Source organism: Condylura cristata, unplaced genomic scaffold, assembly GCF_000260355.1.
Source record: "Condylura cristata isolate star-nosed mole 26May11 unplaced genomic scaffold, ConCri1.0 scaffold00001, whole genome shotgun sequence".
Lineage (NCBI taxonomy): Eukaryota > Metazoa > Chordata > Mammalia > Eulipotyphla > Talpidae > Condylura > Condylura cristata.
The window spans coordinates 9477484-9486266 of NW_004567102.1; positions in this window are offsets into that span (position 1 = coordinate 9477484).

An 8783-nucleotide genomic window follows, 5' to 3' on the forward strand; every position below is an offset into this window, starting at 1 on the left:
GGGAGCCCCTGGCGGCGCCCGTGCGGCCGGTCCGAAGAGGAGAGAGGCTCTCGTGGCACAATTTGGGCTGAGAGTGCGCGGGCCCGACGCCGCTCGGGCCCCTCGAGTCGCCCCGAAAGCGGGATGGGGAGTGGGGGTGTTGGCTGGAAGGCGCAAAGATGGCGCTGGGCCTGGCCCGTCGCCAGGGCTAGTGGCGCAGTTGCTCCGCGGGCGCCATCTTCCCTGGTGGCGCGGGCGGCGCCCTTCGCGGACGCTTCGCCGGCACGGGCGCCGCGAGGTCCGGGGCGAGGGGACGCCACGCTCTGGGTGCTGAGTTGCGTCCCAGGGGCTGGGGCCGGCGCTGCCGAGCCCCCCGGCCGAGAAACCTTGCCCTGCGCCATGTCCCCCAGACCCAAAAGACTAGGAGGCAACTCCGAACGGCAGGGGCTGGGGTCGGCGGCTTCCAGCTCCTTAAACCGGTTTCTGAGGGTAGGAGGGGGCTGGTCGGGCCTCGCCGCTGGTGGCTACCCCCCCCCCCCCGCCGCCGCCCCGACCCCGCGCCCCCCACCCCGGGTCACAATTGGGAGGTGAGGGGTCCCACCACGTCTCCCCCGGCCCTTAACTGGTGGGCTTTGTCTTCCCTGGCCGGCTGGAGGCTGGGCATTGAGGCTTATCCTTCATCCTCCTGCAACTAATTTTAAGAAGTAGTCAAACCAGGTTACAAAATTGAAAAGGAAAAAAAAAGAGGGTCGAGGGCAGCATCTGTCTACCTCTCGGTAACATTGTACCTTACGTTCGTTTTTTTGTTTTTAAAAATTAGTTGTATTTTAAAACAGCCCTGGCGAGACATCTGGCTGCCAGATTTGTGGGAAGGTGATGGATTTCAGGGGATTGAAACTTCTTGACTTTCATACGGGTAGTAAATTAAAATTTAGAACTCTGGTCTGGAAAATTAAACTCGCTTTATAACACTGCGAGAATCCTTTTTCCCTTTCACTTTCTTAAAGAGAAAAAGAAAAACGCTTGCACTGTGCTTGGGGTGATAGCAATACGATTTTAAAGTTAACTACCCATTAGTAACAGTGTTTCCATTTTCGTTTAAAAGAATCCATTTACGTTTTTGTCCCCTGTACTGGCTCTTTGTTAGGAGCAGTTAACTTGGTTTTGTTGTTACTGAAAAGATGATTGGGAGGAGAGAGTCTGTAAATCCTTGATCTAGGAGTTCACAGAGATGGAGAGTAAGTAGTTAATTTCTAGGGGATAAAAGCAATATAGTCACTGCAGTAGTTGTGTCCTTGTGTTTGTAAGCACACAACCTACTGTCGATTTTTAGAGCCTTTAATAAGAAATACCATGTATTGAACGCTGCTCAGCAACTGTGCTTGGTGCTTTTTATATAATTCCCATTTATGTCATCAGTCCTGCAATATTGATTTTATTATCTACTTAGCAAGGAAGGAACTGGTGTTGAGCAAGATGTGTGAATTGTCAAAGGTCTTTCAGTTTTAAGCGGTAGAATTGTCACCGAATCCCAGAAGGGGTGTTATTGGCTCTATACCTATAATGGTTTCCAGATCTGAGCATGGTAATCAACTGAGGAGATGTTTTTAAATATAGATTTGTAGCATCACCTCTTCCTCCATTACCTATTAGGACCAGCTAGTGGGTTGTTTTTTGTTTGTTTTGATTGTTGTTTTAAGGTCTTGATAATAAGTTAATGTGCCACCCCGCCACCCCACTCCACCCCACCCCACACACACACTACCTCTATTTTGAAATTCTGACCAACCCAGGGCTCTCTTAAGTTGGAGTATGTATCATTCCAAAGCTTCCTGAGCCTCCAGTGTAACAGACATACATTTGGAATAGCACTGGCCTACACCTTACAGCTGGTTCTTTTCTGAATTGTAACATGACACTTGAGGCTCATATTTAAAGTTTCAGCACAAGTGTACTGTTCACAAATGTTTTATCTTTCTCCTCTAGCTGTCTTTGTGAAGCTATTTTCATACAGAAAGAAGGCTTCAGTATCCTTTAAGTCTCTATTTTTAGAAAGTATATCATCTCATTCTATTTAAATAATATACAGCCTTCTAGACCTAGCTGAAAATCTAGTCAAAACAGCTATACAACAAACAGTAGAATAAACTCCAGTATTCGAGAAATCCGAACTAGGGTAGAAAAGATCCCAAAATGAGAAGCTAGGTAAATCCTTAGAAAAGGTTATTTTCTGGGCCCTCCCTGATGGTGCAGTGGGTTTAAAGCACAGTACTGCAAGCAAGCTGCAGCCACTTCAGTGAGAGTTCAATCCTCAGCTTGGGAGGTGACCCACATGGCACGGCAGACCTCTCCTGACCCGCCCACTGCACCCCTTAGTGGTGTCTTTTGTCAGTCTTCCTGTCTGCTCCCCACTCTGTCTCTGGTGAAGTCTCACACCACCCCTGCACCTCTGGCCTGCACCCCAGTTCTGTATGCATAAATAAGTCTTTATTTTTTTTAAAAAAAGGTTATTTTCTGAATTTTGAATTATGAGAGTGTCTTTAGGGTTTTGAGAATACATGTGATGAATAATCACCCTGACCGGGACCAATTTGATGATGAAACCACTAACTACCCTGGAGCAAGGTCCATAAACTTGGCTTATTTTGTTTTACTTTCTTGGTTTCAAACGAGTATTGGCTTTAATAATTGCTAGGGAGAGTAGTTGAAAACTGCCAGGTGTCAGAATTATCTTCGCACATGACTCTATTTCTCTTTTATTGGACATTTGAAAACTTGTAAATTGCAAATGTTGAAAACTTGTGTGAAGTCTATAATCTAGGCCAGTGGCAGGTAGACTACTGTGTTTTTTTCCTCCTTGTGTTTTCATGGTAAATATCAAAGTAGTTGACCCTTAAACAACTTGGGGGGTTAGGGTTGCTTATCCACTCCTATACCCACATCTCCATAAAACCTGATACCCCAACTAATTGCCAGGTTAGTATGACCAGGAGTCATACTAATAACATAACATGCTCAGTCATTTATCTGTGTATACTATTATATACTATAGTCTTAAAGTAAGCAAGAGGAAACACATTTATAGTACTATACTGTATCAATATATCCAATCCATCATCTGTTTACTAGAAAATTCACATAAGTAGATGCACACAGTTCAGATTCATGTTTTCAAGTCAGTTGTGTATTTGATTAAAATTTAATAAACTTTGAAAAGGGGAAATCCAAACTAAACCTGCTTAAAGGAAAAGAATAGCTCCTTTAAAATAATCTTTTTAGTAAAAGATTATTTATGCATGCAAAAGTTGGGGTGCAGGCCAAAGATACAGTGGGTGAGAGCATTCGCCAGAGACAGAGTGGGAAGCCGAATTGGTAGATCTACTGAAATACTCTGCCTAGGGAAGCAGCAAGTGAGACAGGAGAGGTCTGCTGTGCCATGTGGGTCAGTTCACTGGCCAGGAGTTGAACACATGCTGCAGTGTCTGTGACTAGCTTCATAGTGCTGAGACTTAACCCCTTGTACCACCAAGGAGGCCCCTAAAATAATCTTTAGTGGAATTCAAGATCAGACAAGACTCTGCCCTCATGAAATTTACAGTGTAATGTGAAAGAGTCCACATTAAGTATACATAGTCAAGACAATTATAGATTAAGAAAACAGGAGAAGTTAATAAACCATTGGATCTAAACGTATGTTGGGGGTGCTGGAATTACTATTTTGGCTGGTCATGAGCCAAGGAGTGGCACCTTGAAGAGGTGACATTTAAGCTGGGGCTTGAAACATGAGCTTCTCGCCACATGAAAAGCTGGGGAGACATTCTAGGTCTAGGAACAGGTGTAAAGACCAAAGGTCATGGATATTAAGAGAAAAAGCAAAGGGAAAATAGAATGAGGTAGAGTCAAGCAAGCAATCAAACCCTCTTGTATTAGACCATAGGAGGATTTTCAAATTTTATTTTAATGGAAGCGAGAAGCTACAGGATACTTTAATAAGGAGAGTGACAAGTTTTGTTTTTAAAGATCCCTGACTGCTACATGGAACCAGAGAGAGCTGTTAGGAAGCAGTTGCAATAGTCAGCTTAAGGTTGGTGGTATGGGGGACCCTCTGCAAGCTAGCATGGCCGCTTCACTGAGAGTTCGATTCCCAGCCCCAGAGACGACCCCCATGGCACAGAGGCCTCTCCTGTCTTACCTGCTGCTCCCCTCAGCAGTGCATTGCAGTCAGTCCACCTGTTCTCCCCAGCTCTGTCTCTGGTGAATCCTCCAAACCTCCCCCTACCCTGTACTTCTGGCCAATACTCCAGCGCTTGTGTGTGTGTGTGTGTGTGTGTGTGTGTATGTATGTATGTATGTATGTATGTATGTATAAATAAATAAATGATTGGTGGTATCTTAGGCAAGTCTAACGGTAGTGGACAATGAGCAGAGTAGATGGTAGATTTCAGACATACTTTGAAAGTGAAATCAGAATTGGGAAGGCAGGGTGGGGAGACTGTCTAGAAGGTTCAGATAACTAAAATGGGAGAGCAAGTTACCATTTCCAAGAGGGAATGGTTCCACGGCCAAATACTGCTAAGATGTTAAAACAATGAGAAGGATTTGACAGCATGAAGTTGACAGGTGGTTTCAGTGGCATATAGGGATGGAAGCCAGACTGGGATGTAAATAGACTGCTTGTTGGGCAAGTTTTGCTTTAAAGTGAGAAAACAGCGTTGCAGTGGCTGGAGAGAGAGGTAGAAGGTCAAAGAAAAGCTCTTTTTTAATGATGGGAAATAGAGTTTTCCAGTAAGTGAGTTAAAATATCTATTAAATATTAATTCAAAGGAGTGATAAGATCACAAAAGAGCTTAAGAGAAGGAGCTCAGAATGTGAGAAGAGGGTCTGCCTTTGGTGGGAATAAGAGGACTTGTAACTGGAGAGAAGGCAGAGAATAGGGACATAGGTGCAAGGAGGTTTGTGAATTGAGGGTAAAACAAAGAAATTTGCATTCTGGTGGCTTTTATTTTCCCAGTGAAGTCTGAGTGAAGATCAGCAACTCAAAGGAAGAAGGAAGTGTGGGTTTGAGACAAAAGTACAGCAGCACTGTGAACTCCTGGAAATGAGGATAGCTGAGCTTTATCAAATGCCTGGGTGTGACTTGAGGTTTGGATTTAAGGTGCAGCCAAGCCACTCAGTAAGTTGTGATTTTCTGCCAGCAACATTTGCTTTTATAAGGGAAGCAAAGAGTAGGCAGGTGATAAGTTTAATCAAGATTTACATTTTGGGCCCTTCCTGGTGATGCAACAGGTTAAGACACAGCACTATGACGTTATCGCAGATCCCCAGCTGGCGGGGAGGGGGGGGTGACCACATGGCGTGGCAGACCTCTCCTGACCCGCCCACTGCTCCCCTCAGCAGTGTACTTCGTCAGTCTGCCTGTTCTGCTCCCCACTCTGTCTATGGTGAAGCCTCTCACCCCTGCACCTCTGACCTGTACCCCAGTTCTGTATGCATAAATAAATAAATCTTTTAAAAGAAAGAAAATGGTAAATTGCAATGGGTTAAAGCGCAGCCGCTTCAGCACAAGTTGGATCCCCAGCCAGGGAGGTGACCCATGTGGCCCAGCAGACCTCTCCTGTCTCACCTGCTGCTCCCCTCAGCAGTGTCCTTTGTTGATCTACTTGTTCTGCTCTCCTCTCTGTCTCTGGTGAATCCTCTCACTTCTCCTGCTCCTCTTGCCTGCACCCCAGTTCTGTATGCATAAATAAATAAATCATTTTTTTAAATGGTAACTCTTACAATAAAAAATGAGCTAACATTTTATATATATATTTTTTTACATCATTCTTCATTTTGTGCATTTTTTCATGTCAGTTGTAATCCTGGTGGACTTCCCACCAACTCATCCATGTACCATGAATTCAGCATAGTCCTGTGCACTCTTCCTGCCCCACTTTTGATTCAGTTCCTCTCTCCACCCCCATAAAATATCTCTGGTTTACATAGTTGTTAGTTTTTTGTTTTTACTTTACTACAATTGCTTTTTTTTTTTTCCTGATCCCTGCACTCCTGCTATGAATGAAACTACCCAGTATTTTCCTTTTTCTTTCTGGCTTATTTCACTAAGCATGATCCCTTCTTGTTCCATCCATGTTGCTGCAAAAGGCATGAGTTTATCTTTTTTGATTACTACATCTTCTTAATCCAGTCATCTATTTTTGGGCATTTGGGTTGATTCCACACATCTTCCCTATTGTAAATAAAGCAGCAATAAACATGGGGGTGCAGGTGTCCTTATGAATCAGTGTTTTTGTGGCATTTGGGTAGATACCTAGGGGGGATTGCTGGGTCATATGGAAGCTCCATTTTTAGCAGTTTGAGAAACCTCCAAACAGTGTTCCATAGTGGTTGTACCAGTTTGCATTCCCACCAGAAGTGCAGGAGAGTTCCTTTTTCTCCACATCCTCACCAACATTTGTTGTTGTTAGTTGATTTAAGATGTGCCATTCTCACTGGAGTGAGGTGGTATCTCATTGTTATTTTAATTTGCATCTCCCTTATTACAAGTGATGTTAACATTTTTTTCATATGTCTGTTGGCCGCCTGTATGTCCTCTTTGGAGAAGTGTCTTTTTAGCTCTAGAAATAACATTTTAAACATTTGACATTTAAACATGTGTGAAAGGGAAGGCGTTATTTGCACACTGCGTGGGATTGTTTGCACAATTCTGTATTTTCTGTAGGAGAAAATAGCTTTGGAAATCAAGTCTCAAATTACTGACACTAGAAAGTTTGCCCTCTTATGGTTCTGCACTGGAGTGTGCTTAACACCCACCTTAGACATAGATTTTGGAATCCTATGTTATTGGTTTCCCTCTAAGCTTTTAGTATAGTATTTAAAGTCAGCTGGGCACTCTGTAAACATTTGCTCACCAAATATTTGGAGAACTCAAGTAGAGTTCAATGATTAGAACCAAAGGGAAAACAGTTTGTGAGAGGGTAGAGATCATCAGTTACACGCTTAGGCAGCAAGTGGAATCTGTGAGAAAAATAATTGGCAAGACTACTGGAGGTAGCTGGTATTAGCATTTGATGTTCTACTTCCTACATATGATAAGAAATCAAATTATAGGACAGAGAGAGAAAGAAGTAAATATTGGAGAAAGGATTTTTATATATTCAAATACTAATTAGAAGTATGTAGCATTCTCTTAACCTCCTTTTCTCCATTCTTTCCTCTAAATCTTCAGTCATTCACTTTTTTCCCCCATAAAGATTTATTTATGCATATGAGAGCTGAGGCACAGGCCAAAGGTATGGGGGTTGGGGGCCAGTGGTGGTGAGAGGATCCACCAGAGACAGAGTGGGGAGCAGAACATGCAGATCTACTGAGATATACTGCTGAGGGGAGCAGGGGGGGAGACAGGAGAGGTCATGCAGTGGCCAGAGATAGCTCAATAGTGGTGAGACTTAATTAAACCTACGCAGCCACGGAGGCCCAGTCATTCACTTTTTTGCGAATATTTTCTGTTGCCCAAATTGCCTACAGAGTAAGTATCAGTGAAGTGAATTAAATGAAAAGTATAGCGTAAATGATAGGATTCAAAACACGTCTACTGTCTTCTCTGAAAAGTGAACAAGGTCCTTGCAAAAGGCAAAGGCAAGCAGTTTTGAGAGTAAGCAAGAGGAGTCAATTATGGAATATATCAGGTGTCTGGGAGAATGGATGTAAGAAATGATACTGAGGTGTAATGAGAAAGCATGGAGCAAAGCAGCACTCCAGGTGCATCTACAAGATATTTTCTCTTGTGACCATTAATGTTCTACGGTAGAAGTGGACAATGTAGTGGGTAAGGAGGCCTGACGGGAATGGGGAGAGCTAACAGAAAGGAATGGAGTGTGGACTGACGAGGAAAGTTCAGTGGTGGAAGCCTTATAAGGACCTTGCTGCATAGAGTGGGCCCTGGGGTAAGGTCCTGCTGTGCACGAATGGCCCATCTGTGGTGAGCTCAGGGCTGACAACTGAAGTGGCACAGGAAAGCGGAAAGAAGCTTTTAGGGGGCGTCTCCAGGAGTGTTCATCTATCTTTTTCCTCATACACTTTCCTTTTTTTCCTTACACACTTCTTTCCCATATACACTTTCATTCAGGGACAGACCCTGAGACCTCACTGTGTGCCAGATTGATTTATTTAATTATAAATTTCCTTTAAATAAAGATGTGAAGCTGAACATTTTCTGGGTTTCTCTTTTTCTTTTTTTTTTTCTCGGAGGGGAGGTCCTTTGACTTGCAAACAACATTAAACACCTGTAGCCTGTGATAGTGAATGTAGGTGTGGGGGTATAAAGTATAAAAGGTATTATTGTCTTTTTAGAAATGACTTTCTTCAGTTCAGCCAAAATTCAGGATGCTTTCTTGTATCATCCATAATTGAACAAGTCTTGCTTATAATTGAGACATTTTTACAAGGAATAAATTAGAGAAGGCAGAAAGAAAAATAATATTTGTTAAACCTTAACATTGTTATAGGCCCTGATGAATGTTTAATGTTATTAACTTCTCACAACAACCCTATTGGTTTTGTCTCCATTTTATAGATAATGAAACTGAGGTTTAGAAACCATAAATAACTTGCTCAAGGTTGTAGTACTAAGTGGTGAATTGGGATTTATATATAAATTGAAGATTACATAGCATACATTTTGCCATTTGTATTAAGATCATGTGTAAATTTAATCTACAAATGACTGCTTAATAAGCTAAACATTTTAAGATCTTAAAGCTGGATGACATATTTTCAATAAAAGGAATAGAGTAAAACTGTTT